Here is a 21,204-nt window from a genome sequence, read left to right as displayed (position 1 = left end):
TGACAATCATGCCCAGTAGGTGACGGCACTTCCTGCCAAGCCTGCTGACCCAAGTAAGTTTGACCCCTTGATTCCAAACAGGGAGAGTAGATTCCCACAAGGTGTCCTCTGACCCAGTTGTCCTCTGACTTCTGCTTATAGTTGCAGTTTACTTTTCCCCACATGTTTTATGATCATGTATCTTACGATGACATCGGGATGCTCACTTCCTAGCTCTCGGCTTTTTCCGTACACTCCGTAAGAACTTCTACTCATGTAACTATGCTGTCCACAAATAAAAGTAATTTTACTTCTTCCTTCCCAAACTCTCTGCCGTTTCTTTTTGTTTTATTACTATGGCCGAGTTTCAGATAGTGTTGTGTAGAGTTATTGAGAGCAGATCTTCTGCTTTGCTTGTGTTCTTACTACGGTCGGCATTCAGTCTTTCACTGTTAGGTATAATGTTGGCAGATTATTTTTGAAGATAGCATCATATCTCTCATTTCTCTTCTGCCTGGAGAACCTTCACTCTATTTTTTTCTTATCCTAGACTGTTAGTGCTGAGTTTTTACTGACCCTCGTGTTTTAAAGGGTTTTCCGCTGGATAGAAAACTCACTGGAGATCAAGGTTGGGACTCTTAACCCTAGCCCTGAGCCTCGGTAGTTCTGGTCGTCTGTCTCCTCAACTTAGGTCGCTGCACTGCTGTGGGCTCCTTCTTGAACCCAAGCCTGTAGAGTCCGAAGTCAGTGGTCCTCTACCTTCCTAACGGTGCGACTTTTTAATACAGTTCCTCATGCTGTGGTGTCCCCCCACTATAAAATTTATTTTCATTGATGCTTCATAACTGTGATTTTGCTACTGTTATGAAGCACAGTGTCAAGATCGGCGTTTTCCAATGCTCTTAGGTGATCCCTGTGAAAGTGTGGTCAGACCTCTAAAGGGCTCATGGCCCAAAGGTTGAGAACCACTATACTAGGCGGTAAAATGGAGCTGTCATGGAGGTTCCCCTCTGATATCCTCACCCCAGACATCACTGCCCTGTGTGCTCTCTAACATCTGAGAAATATTGCTTTATATATCTTTTTTGGGTTTCTTTTTCCTTTAAGTAGGTGACAGATTTTGTCCTTAGTACTTTATCATGGCCAAATGCAGGTAGTGCTTTAAAAACATGAAGAAAAGGTAGGCAAAAAGAAATCTACAGGATGTCATTATTCAGATATTCTGATCCCCTAGACTGAAGGGTAGGGACTGAAACAGACAAGATCCTTGTTGCTACTGACCCTGAGTGGGAAGCTTTTGGATGAAGACTAACACCTCACCACGTCTTCCCTTCTGGGTCTGGACATCTTGTACAGAGGAGCTAGTGGTGACCTCCACTCTGTGGCATCGACCTTGCGACTTTGAGTGAGGTTATAACCCAGGGACTCGACTCGCTGGTCAGGAGATGGGTGAGAGCAAGGGATGAGAAGTCACTAGCCCTTCTTTTGTCCGACTGCAAATCCAGGCTTCTCCCACGCAGCATCCTGACCACGGGCAGCGCCTGCGCCCCCCACGTGTGAAAGCTCAGACTGCCGCATTCTGTGAGCAGAGTGAAATGGGAGACCTGTGAAAAGGCTCGACCCCACAGCAAGAAATGGCTCTCCACTGACCTAGAAACTGGAAAGCTTTCTTTCTGCTCCGCAAAAGAAAGCATCTCTGATGATTCCTGTTTTCTGTCATTTCTTCAAAAATGCCCTTTTTTTCCCTTTCAAAGTTAAAAAAAAATCTCTGCTTATTAAGGGTCTGTGGCTAGCTTTGGAGGGCTTCACAATGAGGCCAGTGAGTATAATAGCTCTTCTGACAAAAGGCTCACAAAGGGCCTGAAGAAACCTGCTAATGAAGTTGCTCCTGGTATCATGTAGGGTGCACTGTAAGTCAGAAAGGTCACACTGAAGTTTCTGTCATCAATAGTCTTTCTTCTGTCCTCATACATGGACCAATAAAATGTGTTTCCTTGTGGCACGTGACTCATAGCACTGCCAGGCTGCCGAGCCTTCTCAGAAGCAAAACAAAACAACAAAAACAAAACAGTTAACTCCTTGTCCTCTTTATTGATTATGGAAATATCTCCCTTTCTTTCTTTTTCCTCTGTCTCTTTCTCACCTTTTTTCTCTCTGTCTGTCTGTCTCCTTTCATTTTTGCTGTATCCCCAGAGGCAAGGTTAGAGGAAAGAAACTGATATTCTTTGAATCTTAAAACTGGGGCTTACAGTGAAAAGGAAAGGCAAAGGAAGAAAAGGAAGGAAGGCAAGAAAGGGAGAAAAGAAAAGGAGGAGAGGAAGCTTTGAAAGGAGTGTCAAAGCAATGCTGGCTTGGTCTCCCTTTTGTGTCAGGGCTCCAGAACCTTCAGCCCACCTCAGGAGGAATGCTTGCAATGTAGACAGGCTGAGGGGATGGGACCAAGCTCAGTGTGCTGACATCGCCGACAGCTACCACCGTGGGAGAATGGGTTTATGTCCCAGGAATGGGGGTGCATATGAAAACTCTTAACATAAGAGAAAAACTGCTTTTTGTGTAAAATATAACTGCATTTATATAAAAGACAAAGGCTGTAGCTTCCCTTCTACGCATTTAAACCTTGACCTCCCCCGTACATAGATCCCCATACTTGCTAACCTATATAATGATTTTGACATTAAAATCGTAATTGAACTACAAGTTGTTTAGGCTTTGAAAGTCAGATGTACATGCCACACAGTGCAAACCCTGTCTGCTTTGAGCACGCTTCTCTGAGTTGCCGTAGACTTGTTTGGCTTTGCTTCGCTCTGCATTTATAAACACAAAGCGGCATCAGGACAGAGCTGCCAGCCACGCACATCCGTACAAGCCTCACCACCATCGAGCTGCATGCATTTTCTTTCCCTTTCTTTCGGAAACTCATTTTGACCCTCTTGAATCTCATGCCTCAGTCCTTTTCCTGTGCCCACAGAGTCCCCAAGGCTCATGGCCACTAGGATCTGGGATTGCTGGATGCCCCTCAGGCTCCCCAGTGCTGCTCAGACTTGTCGGTGGGTCTCTGGCCTCCACTCTGATTAAGGCGAAGGCTGGAAGTGACTCACTGGTTTTTGAGGAGAATTCCTGGGCCAGTAGCATCCTCTGTGCCTTCTCTGTTCACTCTTCCACATTGCATTTGTTTTGCTACCTCAGTAACCTTGTTCCCTGAAGCGTGTGCGCCCGCCCTCTTTAATAAGTGTGATTGATGAAGCCACCCTGTGCTGTTGAGTGTCTGACTCTTATTCCGACTAGAATGACAAATGTTCTTGTGTTATGTAAGTGCTTGTGTCCACAAACAGACTGTTCTCTGAAAATGTACCCCTGCAGCCTCAGAGGGGTAAATAAAACGCTGTCCCAGCACTTCATGAGACTGGATCTTTCTGCCTATCCGCCAGCACCCCCATCGTCACTTAGGGTCCCATCCCACCTGCCTTGGGGTCCGTAGTCTCCAATCTGCCCTGTAACTGTGCTATGCTCTATTGCAGGCACCGTCTAAAAACTCTCAAATAGATAGTGCCGCTTAATCCTCATCTCCTGAGGGAAGGTGCCATATTAACTCAAATTCCGGAGAAGGCAGTGAAGGCTTAGGGAATCATGTATAGAATCAGAATTAGGAAACAGGACCCCGGATTACAACCTAGAGGTTGTCTGACTTGGAACCTCCAACTTCAACCACTCTGGATAAGCTATAAGAGAGCAAAGAACTCAAATGCCAGTCCCTTCCTCCAAGCCATTACTATAGTATTAAAAAAACCAAACAAACAAAATGAGAAAACAGAAGCCAAAAGCCAGGCATCATGATATACACTCAGCACTCAGAAGGCAGAGGTAAGCACGTCTCTGTTAGCTCAAAACTAGCCTGATCTACACAGTGAGACCATGTCTAAAGACAAATAAATAACTAGAAGCCAAGTCACGGGAGATTAAAATGCTTGCTGCCTAAGGAGAAAGATCCGAGTTCAGGTCCCTAGCACGAGTGTTAAAAAAAAGCCTATCGTGGTGACATGCTTCCATAATCCCCACACTGGGGGTGCAGAGACTGAAGGACCCACAGAGCTTGCTGTCTCCGGTCTAGTCTGGATGGTGAGCCTCGGGTTCAGCCAAAATAATATGGAACACTCTGCCAAGAAAAAACAAAGTTTGTCTATTGTCTAAGAATTCAGCTTCACTAATACTTCTAGGACATCGGCAAAAATAGCCATGTTTTTTGACGCTGCCTAGATTATTTCTTAACCTCTCTGCTGCTTACTATATACCAGGATGGGTTTCCGTCTCAGAGATAGGCACCTACGTTATATTATTTAATGAGCAGGTAGGCAATTAATTATATAATTATATTATTAACTAATTATATTTTAAAATGAACAGATGGGTTACCATGCCACAATTTAACCACTTCTTTCAATGGTCACCTTCAATAAATTCATATTTATTAATTGATTTATTTGTGAAACACCAGCATAGCATTTGCACTAGTGTTTTCCATTGCTGTGACCACAACACCAGACAGAAACAACCTAAAGGGGAAAAGATTTATCTTGGTCTTTGGTTTCCTACTGACACGGTGAGGAAGGCACACTGGAGCAGCTGATCATGGCGGCTGGAATGGGTGAACAAAGGTTCTCAAGTTACTGCTAACCAGGAGGCAGAGATAAGCAGGACAGGGCTAGGTCTGACCTTCAATGACACCCCAAGTGGCCTGCTGTGCCAGGCAAGCGCTGTCTCCCAAGGTCTCCAGAACCACTCCTCCAAAAGAGGACCACCGAGATGGTTAACAGTCGAGTTGGCAGGGCCTAGAATTCTCCAGGAGACAAGCCTTTGGGCGCTCCCGTGAGAGTGAGTTTCAGTTAGCCTATGAGCATTGACTCTTGAGGAATATCTAGATTACACTGAGATGCAATGTGTGGGCAGCGCTCACTACGCTATGGGCTGGGCCCTTTGACGGAGTAGGAAGTAGTGAGCTGAGCACCAACCTTCGTCTCCCTCTGCAGCCTGACTCTGCACGCAGCGTGGCTAGCTGCCCAGGTTCCCCCACTTCTGTTTCCTGGCCATAGTGCACTTGACCGGGAACAGTGAGCAAAAAATAAACCCTTCCTTAAGTTGCTTTTGTCAGGGTGTTTCGTCAGGAGAAGTCACTAATACAGCCACCAATCAGAACGTGAACGGTTGAGGACATTCAAATACGAAACCCTCTGGGGGTCGCATACCAGACAGCCTGCAGATCAGGTGTTTACATCATGATTCACAACAGTAGCAAAATTACAGTAATAAAGCAGCAAGAAATAAGTTTATGGTTGGGGTCACCACAACAAGAGGAACTGTATTAAAGGGTCGAAGTGTTAGGAAGTTGGAGAACCACTGTTCTAGAACTATCAAACCTTTTCCTGGCTTATTGCTTTTTTTGTTTTTTTCCCTTTCCCTTTCATACTGCATGACTCAGGCGAGGTGAGACTAATTTGTCTAAATATAATCACCTTTCCCGGTCTTTCCTCTTGTGCACTGGAGGGCGGGGTTAGCTGGTGTCCATCGGAGGTCTCTACAGGAGCGGCCCTCGGCTGTAGTCAGCCTGGAGGAAGAAGCTGCAGGTGGTCGTTTTTGCACACACTGGTCACCTTTGGTAAAATGCTCAGAGGAACGCAGCTTCTGAGCCTCACTCACAGGAGGGCTCTACCAGTTCCTGTGGGTCTGAGGCGTTGATCCTTGTCAATTCAATTTCACTCAGGGCTTCCTCGGCGCCCCACGATCTCTCCTTCCCCTCTTCTCCTCTCCCCAGCTCCCTTTATATCTTCCTTAACTCCTCCCCTCCCCCCTCTTTTTATCCTCTGGAGATTGAGCCTCGGGTCTTTAGCAAGCACTGTATCACTGGTGCGCACCCCAATCCCCTGAACTCTCTTCTTTTCTCTTACTGTGTTCAGCTACAGTACAAACCGTTTACTGCAGTTTCACAGGCCTTCAGGCCGTGCCTGTCTCGCCCCTGTTGATTTATCATGAAGCATGGCGATGCTTTATACAAAGCTAATACGTTTCCATTTTAACTTGATTAGTGACCATCACAATGAATTTTGAAGTCTGTCAGCTGTTTCTTTACCATCTACCGAAGCGCTCACATGTGTGTTATATGCTCAGGCTTCCTAAGATGATGATGTATCATCCTCAGAGTCCTGAGGTGAATTCATCTCAACCGTGATGTATTTTTATTAGAGTGATGTATTTTACTTGCTCATACTTGAGTTCAGATCTGACATCTGTACTCACAGATGACGTTGGCCTACAGTTTCGATGAGTGATGTCATCTTCACCTTTGGCTTAAATGTTGTGCTTCACTCATCCTTCAATAAAACTTAGGATCAGCGTTTGACCCATGCCTGAAATACTGGATTAGGACTTTGAAGTACTAGGACTTCAGTGGTGGACAAGATAATAAAACCTCTACCTCATGACCTTATATAGGGAGTTAGTAAAACAGGAGACAGAAGCACAGTGTTGAAATCATGCTATAGCAGAAGCACATGGCATGTGGGATAAGAGAAATCCCTCTCAGACGCACCAGAAAAGGCTTTCCAGAGTGTTGAACTAGGACTGTCCGTTCCAAAGACCCCACTGGGCAGTGGAAGGACTGACAGGAAGACAGCAGGTGAAGGAGAACACGGTGCCTCCGGGCAGAGGAAATCCACTCGGTCAGTAGTCAGTAGTGCCAGTAGTCAGTAGTGCCGAGCAGATGTGTGAGGGGGGAACTCAGATATGTGGCTGGGTGCTTCCTGGGGAGGGACTCACTCGAACAGAATTGTGGGGGCATGTGTGGGTGTTTGAGTTTTCTCCTGGAGATTATAAGGGAACCTTAAAAGAGCTTAAGCAGGGAAGTGCTACGACTCTATTTCTTTATTAGAGGAGTCTCACTCATTGGTAGAAAGGGACACAAAACTGGAGCTTGGGGGGGGGACACCTGTTGAGTTGTGGGAGACAGGAGAGGATGGCAGTGGTCAGAACGTGGTGGGTACCTGAGGATTAGGGAGCTCTCTGACCCAGAAAGGTGTACTTGACTTTGGCTGACTTATACCAGGGGACCTAACTGGCATGTTTAATCATATTCTTATTCATATCATAATCATATTCTTTGCATTTTTTCCTGCTATTAGGCTATTCTGTGTTCTATTTCTGAGGGAATGTGTGTAGGTTATGTTTTTATGAAAGTCAATCTATAAGTCTCAGCATCTGCTTTGATAGTCTGCAGGGCAGAGCCTTTCAGAGGCCCTCTGTGGGAGGCTCCTAACTTGTTTCCTTTTTTCTTCTTCTGGTGTCCATCCTCTTTGCCTTTCAGGATGGGGATTGAGCATTTTAGCCAGAGTCCTCTCTCTTGATTAGTTTCTTTAGGTGTACAGATTTTAGTAGGTTTATCCTATATTATATGTCTGTATGAGTGAGTATATACCGTGTGTGTCTTTCTGCTTCTGGAACAGCTCACTTAGGATGATCTTTTCCAGATCCCACCATTTACCTGCAAATTTCATGATTTCCTTGTTTTTCATTGCTGAGTAATATTCCATTGTGTAAATGTACTGCAATTTCTGTATCCATTCTTCAGTTGAGGGGCATCTGGGTTGTTTCCAGTTTCTGGCTATTACAAATAAAGCTGCTACAAACATGGTTGAGCAAATGTTCTTATTGTGTACTTGAGCTTCTTTTGGATATATGCCTAGGAGTGGTATAGCTGGATCTGGAGGAAGCACTATTCCTAGTTGTCTGAGAAAGCACCAGATTGCTTTCCAGAGTGGTTGTACAAGTTTACATTCCCACCAGCAGTGGAGGAGGGTTCCCCTTTCTCCACAACCTCTCTAGCATGTGTTGTCACTTGAGGTTTTGATCTTGGCCATTCTGATGGGTGTAAGGTGAAATCTTAGGGTCGTTTTGATTTGCATTTCCCTGATGGCTAATAAGGTTGAGCATTTCTTTAAGTGTATCTCTGCCATTTGATACTTTGGGAGGGGCGTGTGTGGAGAAGGGGGAGGAAGGAAGGAATTGGGAGGGGAGGAGGGAGGGAACTAGAGGAGGGATACAAAGTAAATAAAGTGTAATTAAAAATAAAATTAAATTAAGAAAAAGAAAGTCAATCTATTCCACATACACTTTCAAAGTTTTAAGTGTAACATGTGTCAAACCTGGTTTCTTACTCTAATTGTTTCACGCTCATCCTTTTGCTCTCGTTCTTGGCCGTATGCACCAGAGACTTCCGCACGTCCTCATCACCCAAGTGCACAGCTTCTGAGGAAAGCGGAGAAGGAAGTGCTTATGTTCTGTGCTGAGGCCGCTTTCCAGAGTTTTTGCATCACCTCACGGTCCCTTGAGTGGTGTACACGTCTCCACCAACTCCTGCCACAGTCATCTGTTGCATGCTTGAATGTGACTCCCTAAAAGCTCACGTGGCACTGTGGATTTGTCTGTGATTCTGCCTGTGTATTTGGAGATTCTGCCTAGTGTTTGTGTAATCTTAATGGAAGTTAGGATTAAATGAGACCATGAGGATGGGGCCCTAATCCAATATGATTGATGTCCTTAAAAAGAGAGACAGAAGGGTACACAGAAATAAGGCCAGATGAGGATATGCCAAGATGGTGGTCATTTAAAAGGCAATGAGAAAAGCTTAGGACAACTCAAGCCTGCTGATGACTGGGTCTTGCTCTTCCGGCCTCTGGGGAAGGCTGACTCTTATTTAAGCTGCATAGTCTATGACGTTTTCTTACGGGCAGCCTCAGTGAACCAATATGCCATCCTTGTTGACATGAAGTGGTATTCCATGCTTTTGGTTTGCATTTTCCTAATAGGGAATCATGTTGAACATCTTTTACTATTTGTTAGACATTGTTTTTTATTCTGTTTTCTGTGACTTCATGTCATTTTTATTTTTCATTTCATCTTGCTGGTCTGATCAGGTTCTTATGTGCAGTTTCAACTGTAGGAATGTTTATCTTTAGACTTTTTAATTCTTTTTGTGGTGTTGATAATCAAACCCAGTGTTTCACACATGCTAGGCAAATGCTATCGGTTCAAACTTCTTCACTGCATCCAAACGGGTATTTTCTGTCCATAGCAAGAAGGAGGCATTGAGACTCATCACCATCTCTCTTCTTAGTACTCTGCTGCTTCCCTCTGCTCGGTCCTGCTAATTGGCCTCAGCTCTACTTTCTACATACCACAAGCCTAATGCTGTGTAGAACTGTAACTCAGTACGAAGCTCTAGGTTTTCAATGAAGCAAGAAAATTCCCAAACTTCTCAAACTTAAAATTTGAGGCTGAAAAACATACCAGATAAGGGAGAAAAACCAACTTTTTTTTTTTGCTTAACCCTAAAAAGCCCCCCAAATTGGAAAATAAGTGAAATAATAGTTGAGCAAAATAAAATGCAGAGGCAGAAGCTAACTCTGAAGTTACAGTGCCTAACGAGATTACAGAGACACTTCAGAAGCCTGGGTTTATTGTTGTTTTTGTTTGTTTGTTGGGGGGGGTGTTTTTTTTAGCCCCTTTGAATTTTAGTGGTTAGATGTGATCCAAGGAGGCTGTGCAAAAGTCACCACCTCATACGCAGCTCCAGACGGCTGTAGGCGATAGTGTGTGTGTGTGTGTTCTCAGTGTAAGTCTCTCAGCTCCGGCTCCAGTGCGAACGGTTTCTAGTGCAATCGGCTTTTTTTTTTTAAAGGCCTTTTTCTTATCATGAAAAACCGAGTCTTCACACTGAATGAGTGAACAACACCTCAGCGCATCACATGTCTGGTGGTTCCGTTAGAAGTAAGTGTTGGGCAAGAAGTAAGAAAGTTAGGCAGCAGGGCCTTTTAATCTTCAGCTCCAAAAGACGGTACTAACTACAATGGGGAATCACCGAGAAACGCCTGTGCATCCCAGTTCTAGTAACACAAGTGGGAAAGCGACGCTCGGAAGCACAGTGTGGCCGTTAAATAAGCGAGTACCGGAGATGGCCTGAACGAAAACGTGTCCCCATCTGTGAGTGCTTCCGTGTTTGACTAAGCCACCACGCTTCAGCTTACTCACAGGGAAACGTGGAGGCAGTTACACTAGTCCCTGCTCTGCAGGCTTTGGATGTTTCAGAAAGAGAAATATGTGCCCAGCACAGTAGCTGGCACACAGTCAGCATCCAAGACACTTGGACAATTGTTTCAATAATTTTTAAATTGCACAGGTGACCTATGTATCTTAATGAATGACACTGAGCTGAGAGTCCTCACGAAGTGACTCTGGTAGCAAGGTATGAAGGGCCGTGGATGGCCCGAAACCAGTGTTAGGACCTAAACATCTCTGCCATGACTCTGTCTGCGCCAGCTCCGCTGTCTCGGTATCCATCCTTGTAGCTGATCGCAGCTTCAGTTCACTCATGACCCTGACACCTCTGTGGGCTACAGCCCAGTTATTTTGTCGATGGCATCAGTTTACAGACGTTTCACTTCCCGGAGGCTCAGTTCACGAGAGGCAATCCAGTTCATCCAGTGTTCAGCCTGTGTTCTCACTCTGTGGGTCATGCTATTACTGACGTGTTGACTTTGGACCCTTGCTCAGTAGTAACTACTGCGTTTTTCACTGACTAATTACTCTTCTCGTTTTTGTAGCAAATGTCTTTGGCTACTCAGAACCACTTTGAGCTAGCATAGTGACTTCTGTTGCTGCTTCTGTTCCCTTCTCCTTCCTGCTTTTCCTTTTCCTTCTCCTTTTCCTCCTCTTCCTGCTTTTCCTTTCTCCCTCCATCACCTCCTTTTTAAATTTGTATTTGGCATTAGGCATCTGGAGTCCGTTTAGACAATCCCAGTTTTGTTGGCAACACCCAGAGTATCATAATGAGGCGCCCGCTGAACATAGGCCTTCTCTCCACCAGGCCTTGTCAGAGTGTTGGCTTTGGCCACACGGGTGTCACAGAGCTTCTTGATCCGGTTCGCATGGGTCTTGACATCCACAGTGAATGCAAATATGTTGTCTTCTGGCTTCCTCATGGCTGACTCAGTGGTCAAGGGGAATTGGGTGATGACGTAGTGGCCCTGCTTGTCTCTCCCGGGCATGCTCTCCAGAGGGTATCTCAGCTGCCTCTGGAGATGCAGAGTCTTGGGCCAGTGGAAGGTGGGTGATATGTGGTGGCTGTGGACCCTTTTAGTGCTGCCTTCCTGGCTTCAAGGCCTTGGCTTTGGCTTTGGCTTTGGCTTTGGGGGTAGGGGGTAGGAGGTAGGAGCTTCCTTCTTTGCTTTTGGAACCATCTTAGCAAAAGCTCTTGTTATTATTTTTATTTACATATTTTGTTGTTGTTTTATATCGCCCTTTCTTTACCTCCTTGCTCTCTGGCTTCGATGTCATGCAGTGCCATCCTCCCATGAGAATGTCCTCCTCACCTGAAGGAGACCACTTCCAAGTTTACTGCTCACCCTGGGCTCCTATAACCTAATTGCACACCTGATCGTTGAGCTACTAATCTTACAGGTGTCTTAGATTTTATTGTTCAAAATTGGATTTATTTTTTTTTGCATTAAGTGAATCTGTTAATGCCTTCACTCTCTTTTTTTTCTTCACAATTTATTTATTATATATCCCAATTGAATCCACCTCCCTCAACTCCCCCAATCCCATCCTCCCTCCAGCTCTTCCCCTCATCCTCTTCCTCTAGTCTATTGAAAAGGGGAGTTCTCCACTATTGCCATCTGCCCATAGCTTATTAAGTCTCATTAGGACTGCCTGGATCCTCTTCCTCTGTGGCCTGGCAAGGCTGTATCATGAGGGGTGAGTGCTCAGAGAGCACTCAATTGAGTTCATGATAGAGGCAGCCCCTGCTCCCCTCACTCAGCGACCCACATGAAGACTGAGCTACCAGTTGGCCACATCTGAGTAGGGGTCTAGTTCTTCTCCATGCATGATCCTCCATTGGTGCATCAGTCTCTGCAGGACCCCCTGGGCTCAAATCTTTTAGATCTTTTTGTTGGTTTTCTTATGGGGATCCTGTCCCCTTTATGTCTCTCTAATCCCACCCCTCTCTTCCTCCATAAGACTCCCTGTGCTCTGCACAGTTTGGCCCTGAGTCTCAGCATCTGCTTCGATTCCCTGTTGGGTGAGTCCTTTCAGAGGACCCTCTATAGTAGACTCCCATCCTGTTTCCTCTCTTCCACCACTGTCTGTCCTATTTGGCATTCTGAATGAGATTTAAGCATCCTCCCTAGAGTCCTCTTTAATGTTTAGCTTCTGTAGAAGAGATCATCCTGAGTGAGGTAACCCAGAAACAGTGAGACGGGTATGGTATACATTCACTAATAAGCAGATATTAGCCGTATAATATAGGACAGCCATCTACAGACCTAAGGAAAAAAAATGGGATTTCTGTATTCATGTTTTAAACAGGATCCTCCTACTTTTCTCCATTTCACTAAATTATATCACCTCCTTTGTCTATCAGGCCAGACACCTCCATGTTGGCCTTCCTTTGTGGTTTTCTATCAGACAACCAGCTTCTAGCTGCTGGCTCCTTTCATTTTTACCCCAGGCTGTGCCTCCCATCTTCCCATTTCTGCCCGCTTTCTCCTCACGTTCTCACCTCGTCTCCCTCTTAGGTGTTTCCAGTGCTCACCTCATTGCTATCTGTCTCCATTCTTGCTTCATATCTATCTTTAATCATTATACGTCCGAGCATATCGATTCCTTCCTTAAAATCCTTCCATGTCTCCTTATTCCTTTTGGAATAAAACCTAGACCTCTAAAGCTGCCTGTGGTCTAGTTTTTGACTGCTCTTCACCTCTGTGGTAGTTTGAATAGGTATGACCCCCACAGACTCATGTGTGTGAATGCTCAGCCAGAGAGAGTGACACTATTAGGAGATGTGGCCTTGTGGGAGGAAGTGTGTCACCATGAAGGCAGGCTTTGAGGTCATACATGCTCAAGCTACAGCCAGTGTGGTACACAGTCGCTTCTTCCTTCTGATCAAGATGTAGAACTCTCAGCTCTATCTCCAGCACCATGTCTGCCTGAAGGCTTGCCACGCTTCCTGCCATAATGATAATGAAGTAAACCCTCTGAAACTGTAAGCCAGTTCCAGGTAAATGTTTTCCTTTATAAGAGGGTTGCCATGGTCATGGTATCTCCTCACAGCAATGAAGCCCTAACTGAGACAAACTCCCTCTCACGTGTCTCCTTCTTTCACTGAACTGTTGAGAGCAAAAGAGACATCCCATTGCTTCATTCCATTCCTTACACATTTCCATCTCTTCACCTTCGTGACCTTACACGAACACATCTTCCCATGAGTTACATACATAGTCTCCTTATCCTTAAGGCCTTACCTTGACTGCTCTCCTCAGATGTCTCTTCCCTGATCGCTGAAGTGATGATACTCATTCATTTCATCCATTCCTCACTCTCCTGTCTCAGAACTCCCCTCTTTTTTTGCCCCTATTGCTGCACATGACGAGGCCCTGTTGTGTGCTTGCTGTCTCATTTCCCCCACTTGACTCCAACCTCGTCCCAGTAGCAGGTTAGACCAGCCTGGGACAGACACCAAAAGACTGCTAGAGGTTCATGACCGTGGCCAGCACTTAGCACCACTGAAAATGACCTCAGTGCTTCAGCCCAAGAGAGGAGACACATCCCCTTTGACATATCCAGAGAGAATTAAGTGTGACAGTTGGTGATTTTCATAAGCTAATTTTCTAAAAGCTGTCCCTTCCCCCACAAAGGGCGAGAAAAAAAGGAATCAATAATAAACTAAGCTTGGTGATAAACTAAGAAGAAAGTTCCATGAAGGAAATTCCCTTGAAAATGAGAAACTGCTTTTTCTTTACTGGACTGTTGGGCTTGGATTGGATAAATCATGGCTGCTTAGGAGGGGATGAGTAGGGTGAAATAAGCTTAGCAGAGGGGTTCGTTGCTGTCTAGGAGGTTTAGTTAGTTTAGCAGATGAAGGAGAAAAATTGCTCCCTCACTTACATCCACTTATTTTCCCTAAGTTTTTGTTTGTTTGTTTGTTTTTTTGTTGTTGTTTTGTTTTGTTTTGCCACTATTAGGCCAGTTCTAATCTGTTGTGAGAAATCTATTATAAAGATTTACTATTTTTATCTAGTGATTTTTTTTTATAGAAAGTTTTTTCAGACTTTTTTTTTTCTGGTTGAAGTCATAAATTGATCAAATAAACAAAACAAGATAAAACAAAAACAGTAATTTCTGTTTTAGTCAGCTGTTCTGTGGGCAGCAGTGCCTGAGTCTCAGTGCTTGCAAGAGCAGTTTATTTCTTGCCCACATTCTAAATCTGGGGCAAACTGGCCTCAGGCCTGCTCCCAAGGCCTGTATATCTGTGTTCCAAGATCTAGGCCAGAGGAATAGCCCCCATTGAGACATGCTGTGTTGATGGCTGAGGGAAAACAGTCAGTGGAAGCATGTGCTGGCTTATACGCTGCAGGCCGAGCCAGGTCACATGGCCAAGCCCACTGCACTGGGCTGGAGATAGATAATCCTCCTGCAAGGCTCCACGGTCCACAGGGAAGCAGTGGGAAGGAACAGGGATCTTGAGGTAAGCTGAGGTGTAATGAGAGTTTTTGGGGACAGTGGTACCTCATTAGTAAGCATTTGCTACCTGCCAGCTGCCTTAAATGCTTTACTTGTTGCTCACTGAAACCCCACCATTATCCCGTCAGCCCAGTAATGTTATCACCCCATTCTCTTACCGAGGCCCAGGTTCACAACAGCAGTAAGTGGCACAGTCAGGTTTCACGATGAGACTCAGTAGGCCCTGTCTGTCACTCAAAGAAATGCAGGGGTGAGCTGAGGGTGCTGTTGGGATAGTTTTGTGTGTGCTTTTGGCAAATAGTGCTGGGTACTGATTAGTTTTAACCTGTACTACCCATTACTCTGCTGAGTGGGTCCTTCTACTGCAGCATGAGAGAATAGTGTTTGTAATCATCCCTTGGATTTTTTAATTCCCGTTAACAGCCTACTCTTATTCAGTTACAAGTGTACTTGCTGGAAGTCACCCAAACCCCTAGAGGACCAGGCAAATTCTGTTACCTGCCTCTATTATCTGTTTTCCCGCTGTGCAAAAATGACTCCATGATGTGGCCAGTGCAACCTTGAACCCACAGCAGCTGTAGTTACCTGGACGAGGTGAGCACTAGATTAGGAATCAACCTCCTATAATGACGGGAGAGGTCCCACCCCTCTTTGAGGAGCTGTTGATAGTTAATGGGTTGCCAGGGGAAAGGGGAGTCATTTTTAGTGGTGTAGCCACTGGTGAGTTGCCCAAACTCCAAGAAGTAGCTCCGTGTCAGAGCACATCCAGCAACCATAATTAAACTCAATGGGACACACACACACACACACACACACACACACAGAGAGAGAGAGAGAGAGAGAGAGGTGGGTTAGAGGAGGGTGGGGAGGGTAGAAAGGAGAGGGACTAGTTGGGGAAAAAAGAAGTTATCAGGAGAAGGATGGGAAGAAGAGAAAATAATAGGGGTTAATTCTGTTCATGTGAGGCTGGAGAGATAGCTCAGAGGATAAGAGCACTGGCTGTTTCTCCAAGAAGGACCTGAATTCAATTCCCAGCAACCACATGGTGGCTCAGAACCATCTATGGTGAGATCTAGTGACTTCTTCTGGCATGCAGGCATACATGCAGGCAGAATACTATAAAAACAATAAATAAATAAATCTTTTTAAAATCTGTTCATGTATGAAATTGTAAAAAGAGGAAAAGAGATATGGGGAGAGAGGGAGGGAGGAAAGAAGGGAAGGATGGAGAGAGGGAGGGAGGAAAGAAGGGAAGGAGTCTGGATCCTTCAGGTTGGTTTTCTCACAATGAGCTGCCTGTTTGCTCCTCTCAGTTTGCTGAAACGGTGCTTTTACCTGACAGTCTCCTGGCCCTCCCAGAACTCCTGTAAATAGTCTGTTTATAACTGCCCCCCAAAAATTATCCAGCAGGCCACTGCCTTCTAGAATAAAAGTAGACCCAGGGCGCACTTGGCATTTTAATCTCAAAATAGGAAGGTGGTTCAGTTGAGTTACAATCACTTCAGCGTAATTGGCAGCTACTTTATGAATATTTTATGGATGATGCTAAATCTCAGATCCACAAATTGTCAACTTGATATTTGCTCTAGGGGGAAATAATGTTTTCTCTCTATGGCTGGCTGTCATCCGTGTGTTGATATGTCTTCAGGGAGTGTGTCACATGGTGATAGACAGCCAGTTCATCCGTGGAGGTGATGTCACCTGTCTGCCTCTGCCGTCAGTGAGCTCAGAAGGACCTGGCCAGGCAGACTCCTTCAGATGGAGCGTTAAAGAGGAGCTTCCTTCGTCCGCATTGCTGTGGGCACTCCAGAAGAACATGAGCATTCCTCTTGGTCCCTTTAGCCTTTAAGGGTTCTTGCTTCCATGTGTAGCAACAACTATACAACAACTATGTTTATTTGTTGTATCTTCTTTCTTCACAACCAGCCCGAAGCCAGCATTCTCTGTGAACCCCTAGCCAGCACTCTGACGCAGAAGTGCATCCATGAGTGAAGGACCATTCTCCAAGTCCTGTTAATGAAGCCATCATGAGAAAAAGTGGCGGTGGGCATGGGCTGGGGTCTCCGGCGCTGACCGCTGTATTGTACTCCTGTGTTTTCATGTTTGGATGAGTTGCTTGGAGAGGGGTCTGTGGATAAGAATGCCCCCCATAAGCTTATAGATTTGAATGCTTGGCCATCAGGGTGTGGTGCTATTAGGAGATGTGGCATTGTTAGAGTGGATGTGGCCTTATTGGAGAAAGTGTGTCATTGGGGTCCGGCTCGGGGGGTTCCATGCTCAGAGCAGACCCAGTGTCTCTCTCTTCCTGGTGCCTTTGAATCCAGAGGTAGAACTCTCACCTTCTTCTCCAGCACTGACTACTCACATACTCCCATGCGTCCGTCCCACCATGCTGAAGCCTCTGAAACTGTAAGGACCCCCCCCCCAGTTAAATGATCTCTTTTATGAGAGTTACCATGCTCGTGGAGCCTCTTCACAGAAATAGAACACCGACAAAGACATGGTCTTTGTGGGAGAACTCCACAAAATCTTTCTGCACATTGAGTGTGCTGTCCAGCCTCTGAGCCATACAACTTACTAGTCATGACATCTGATAGTACCTGGAGTTTCACCCTTGACTTTAAAGAATATTAGGATATTACCAGTAAGCTGGGCATGGTGGCTCACACCTTTAAGCCCAGCACCTGGCACGGGGGGGGGGAGGTGGGTATGCAGAGGCAGGTGGATCACTGTGAGTGTGAGGCCAGCCTAGTCTACAAAGTGAGTCCAGGACAGCCAGGGCTACACAGAGGAACCCTGTTTGGAAAAAAAAAGAGATATTACTAATAGTTTTCTTTGAATTATTTTCTTTAACAAAGAGAAATACGTATTTATTAAAACTGTGTAATGAAAAGTCCTACCTAAATCATTGCTGTATCCTATATCTTAACATCCTTTCTTTTGATAAAAGATACACACTGTTTCTCCCTAATTTTTAAGGCATGTTAGTATGAGCAGACCCTTAGCTCCCTGAGGTATATTTTCCCATCCCATTTTCAGGGGGCTCTGAATCCAGAAACATGCAGGTATGAGGCAGATACTCTACCACCAAACTACACCCCCACTCCCTTCATCCCTTTTCATCTTGTACCCCTTCATCTGTGCAAGACAAAGATTAGAGACGATAAAATATGTGGGATAAGGGCTTTATTTGTGGGTTCTTACTATAATATGAAAATTACAGAAGTGTCATCCATCCTAAATTACATCTGCAGCATTCAAAAAAAAGCCACTAATAACGTCAACGAAAACAATTACCTGAAGTGTGTTTGTTGTTCCTGGTAATTTTAAGGCTAGTTCTGAGTCTCTGGTGTATGGGGACAGCTCAGGATGAGAGGTCCGTTTTTACAGGAAGATCATTTAGTTAATGTGATTCTGTAAGGAAGGACTGGTCACACCTTACCTTTGGGTAAATTAGCATGTTTGGGCAAAAGTAAAATGAAGAGAGTGTCTTTCGTGGCTTTGGGGCAGGAGAAACACACCTTTGGGGACCAAGAATGGTCTTGCTACTTTTGCCCAGCAGAGGAATCACATCTCAGGAAATGAAGTTTCTTCCTCTTTTAAACTATTTTGATTTACTCAGCTGAATATCATTCTAGCAGTCCCAAAGGAAATAACTAACTAAATGAATGTGCTACCCCATAAATAGGTACACGGTTTAGATGTGTGAAAGCCAGGTTCATCTCTTTAAAAGATATCTACCCATTTCCCCCAGAGGGGTTCTACATGTGGAGGTTTGAGATTGGGGCTGCCCCCATCAATCACTGTTAAAAAGTGACCCCACACACTTGCCTATAGGCCAGTCTGATGATGTTTTCCCAACTGAGTATCCCTCTTCTCAGATGACGGCGGGTTGTGTCAGGTTGACAAACAAAAACTAACCGGCACACCAGCACATCCATATCTCTGCCTCCCCCAGCTTCCATGATGGCCATTCTACTCCCTGCTTCTGTTCAGTCATTTTGTATTCCATGCACGATGAGAAGGAACGTGTGGGACTTAGCTTTCTGTGCCTGGCTCATCTGACTTGACACAGAGCCCTAAAGTTCAACCCTATTGTAATAAATACTGGAATTTCTTTCTTTCTGAGGCCGAATGGTGTTCTGCTGCACAGCTATGACCCATTTGTTGATGGATGCTTAGGTTCCTTTTGTAACTTGGCTGGTGGGAGGAGACGGCACCACCCCTGCCAGCGCACGTACCGCTTTGCCTGCTGATTTAAAACTTTGACCATCTATCCAAAGGTGAGCTTTCTGGATCGGAATATGCTGTTATGTGAAGAACGGGAGTTGCTGGGGGCACACGTTCTGTGTGATCTTGTGCACAAAGGACCCCCCGGAACGTACCGAGGCCCCACATCCATCTGACCCCAGGACACCTTTTATTTAGATCAAGAAGGTTGGAAACACAGAGAGGGTCGGGTTCCTCTTCTGCTTCTTCAGTGGTGCTGGGAACCACGTGGTTCCTACAGAACCTGCCCTTAGCACGTCAGCAACTGACTGCAAACCAGCTTACAGAGACAAACTGGATCGTTTGGGCTACAGGCTCCCTTCATTGGTGAATAGATTATTCTCTGGTCAGGAATCAGGGAGATGAAGTTATAGGGCTTGTGAACAGCTGTCTTGGTGAAACTGGAGATACGCCAATCAGTCCATTCTTCCGTAGTTCCTGGAACGGCCAGGAGCTATTAAGGCCTAAGTCTGGCTGGATTGTGAGAGCATGTTTCTGCTGTTCAGGAGCAGGCTAATATGAGGTTGCTTTCTGTAGCTAAACCAGGAAAAATTCTCTACAATATTCCAAAACCCCAGCAAAGGAGAGTACTGCTGAAGTGAAGCATAAGTATCTCTAAAACGAAGTTTGGGAGAGAGGAGAGGAGGAAAATAGGATTCCGTTACAGGTCTGGGGATGGCTGGCTTTGCTCTGTGTCTAAAGCATGAGTAATTGTTAACTCTGGACTGGGAGCCTTGAGTCAGGGACTAGTACTCTCAAAAGAAGGGACATCAGGGTACACTCCAAGTTGCCGCCTCTGCCTGGTAAACTGGTTCTGGATCCTTCACCAGGCCTCCACCTTCATGTCTGAAGCCTAGATGTGACCTCAAGAACATAGTTAATAGCTGCTAATTCTCCAGTCGTCAGGGGAGAAGCAGTTACCTGCTAAGGTATGCTTGTGACCACTGACCTTTGAGAAGCTGGGAAATAAAGCATCTGAGTGACTCATCTGCAATCCAAGCATCCTCAAAGGTATTTATCTGGTGAGCTACTTTACCAAAGACAATGGAACGAGTTCAGCGGACGACGGTCCAGTTCTGTCTGTACTTTCATCGAGCCACAGAACAAAACCCCTCCTTTGTCCTTCCTCCTCCTTCCCCTCCGCCCTCTGTAATGGAGTAGCATGTTGATGCCACCAGCACAGACACACAGGATCCTTCCCTTCCTCTCCTTCTGTTCCCTGCACATCACATGCTCTCTGCTTGGTTGGAGTGATAGCTGTAGTTCTGACCCATTTGGGTAAAGCACCAAATGTGGAGACATTTTACTGTTACTCTGTGGAAGTGGGATCCTGAATCCCAGGGTCAGTGGGTGTGAAGTGGCAGGTCTCAGGAAAACCCAGGGCTGTCTATGCAGTGTGGGAAATCCCAGGGACTGGGAGTGGGAATGAATTTCAGTAGAGTAGTGTTTGTCTAGCTTGCACAATGGTATGGCATGCATTCTTCCCCTCCTGCACTGCAAGGGATGGAAAGATGGAGGGAGGGAAAAGGGGAGAGAGAGGACGAAAAGAGGAAAAGGAGGTGATGTAGGTAGCCGGGGAGGAGAGGAGCTTAGGATAGAGACTCATCCTGGATATTCTTGTGGGATAGCAAGGACACTGATGTATCCAGCATAGATAATTTGTTTAGGGGATGGTAAGTATTGGACATGGGGACAAGCTTAGTGAGGTATTGTGGGGCCAATCTGTGGAGCCTGGGATGCCACACTCAGAAATTTACTGTGTGAATAACCAGAAGTAATTGCATGTTTTGTAAAAACAGAGTAACTTAATGCAAACAGGATGTGCTGAATTAAACTTGCTGAATCACAGGATACATGCAGCCTAGTCAGGCATGCTTAGATAAGAGCCTGGATTAGAGTGGTGACAGAGATAATGAGTCAAAGAGACAGTCAGAGAAACAAATATGATTTAAAAGCACAAACAAGCAAACAGAACGTGGGAATCATAGAGAATAAAAATGTCTAAAGGCCCATATTAGTGTTTGAATGACTGCATCATTATAGCTGATAAGGAATAGACATTCACTGTGAAGATTTATTGATGGAGGAGCGTATTTAGAGGGTTCGGTACATCTAGGAAGACAGAACCAAGGAAAAGAAAGACCGTTTACAGTGACCTCACTTAGCAGCATCCTGGATGGGAGGCTTGTGAGTGTTAAATTAAAATTGAGCAGGAGTTTTACCTGGGACTCAGAAATGTTGGGTGACTTTTGAAGTGGAATGTGAGCAAATTTGGTGAGATGAGCAGTGATTTGGGGAGTTAAGAGAACAGTGATGGGATGGTGGGATAACAGGCATAGATGATGGAGCTAGCAGGAAAAGATGAGGGAGCTAGCAGGAAAAGATGAGGGA

The 21,204-nt window shown here is 45.4% G+C and overlaps 1 protein-coding gene across 1 annotated transcript in view; it reads left to right on the top strand.

Annotated features, from left to right (window-relative positions):
* Cracd (capping protein inhibiting regulator of actin dynamics) overlaps positions 1-21,204 on the top strand; it is a 207,856-nt gene that overhangs the window by 72,767 nt on the left and 113,885 nt on the right. The window lies entirely within an intron of this gene.

Source organism: Psammomys obesus, unplaced genomic scaffold (assembly GCF_907164565.1).
Source record: "Psammomys obesus unplaced genomic scaffold, mPsaObe1.curated_primary_1811, whole genome shotgun sequence".
Classification (NCBI taxonomy): domain Eukaryota; kingdom Metazoa; phylum Chordata; class Mammalia; order Rodentia; family Muridae; genus Psammomys; species Psammomys obesus.
Note: the sequence above shows the minus strand (reverse complement) of the source record. Positions and strands in the feature narration are given on the sequence as shown.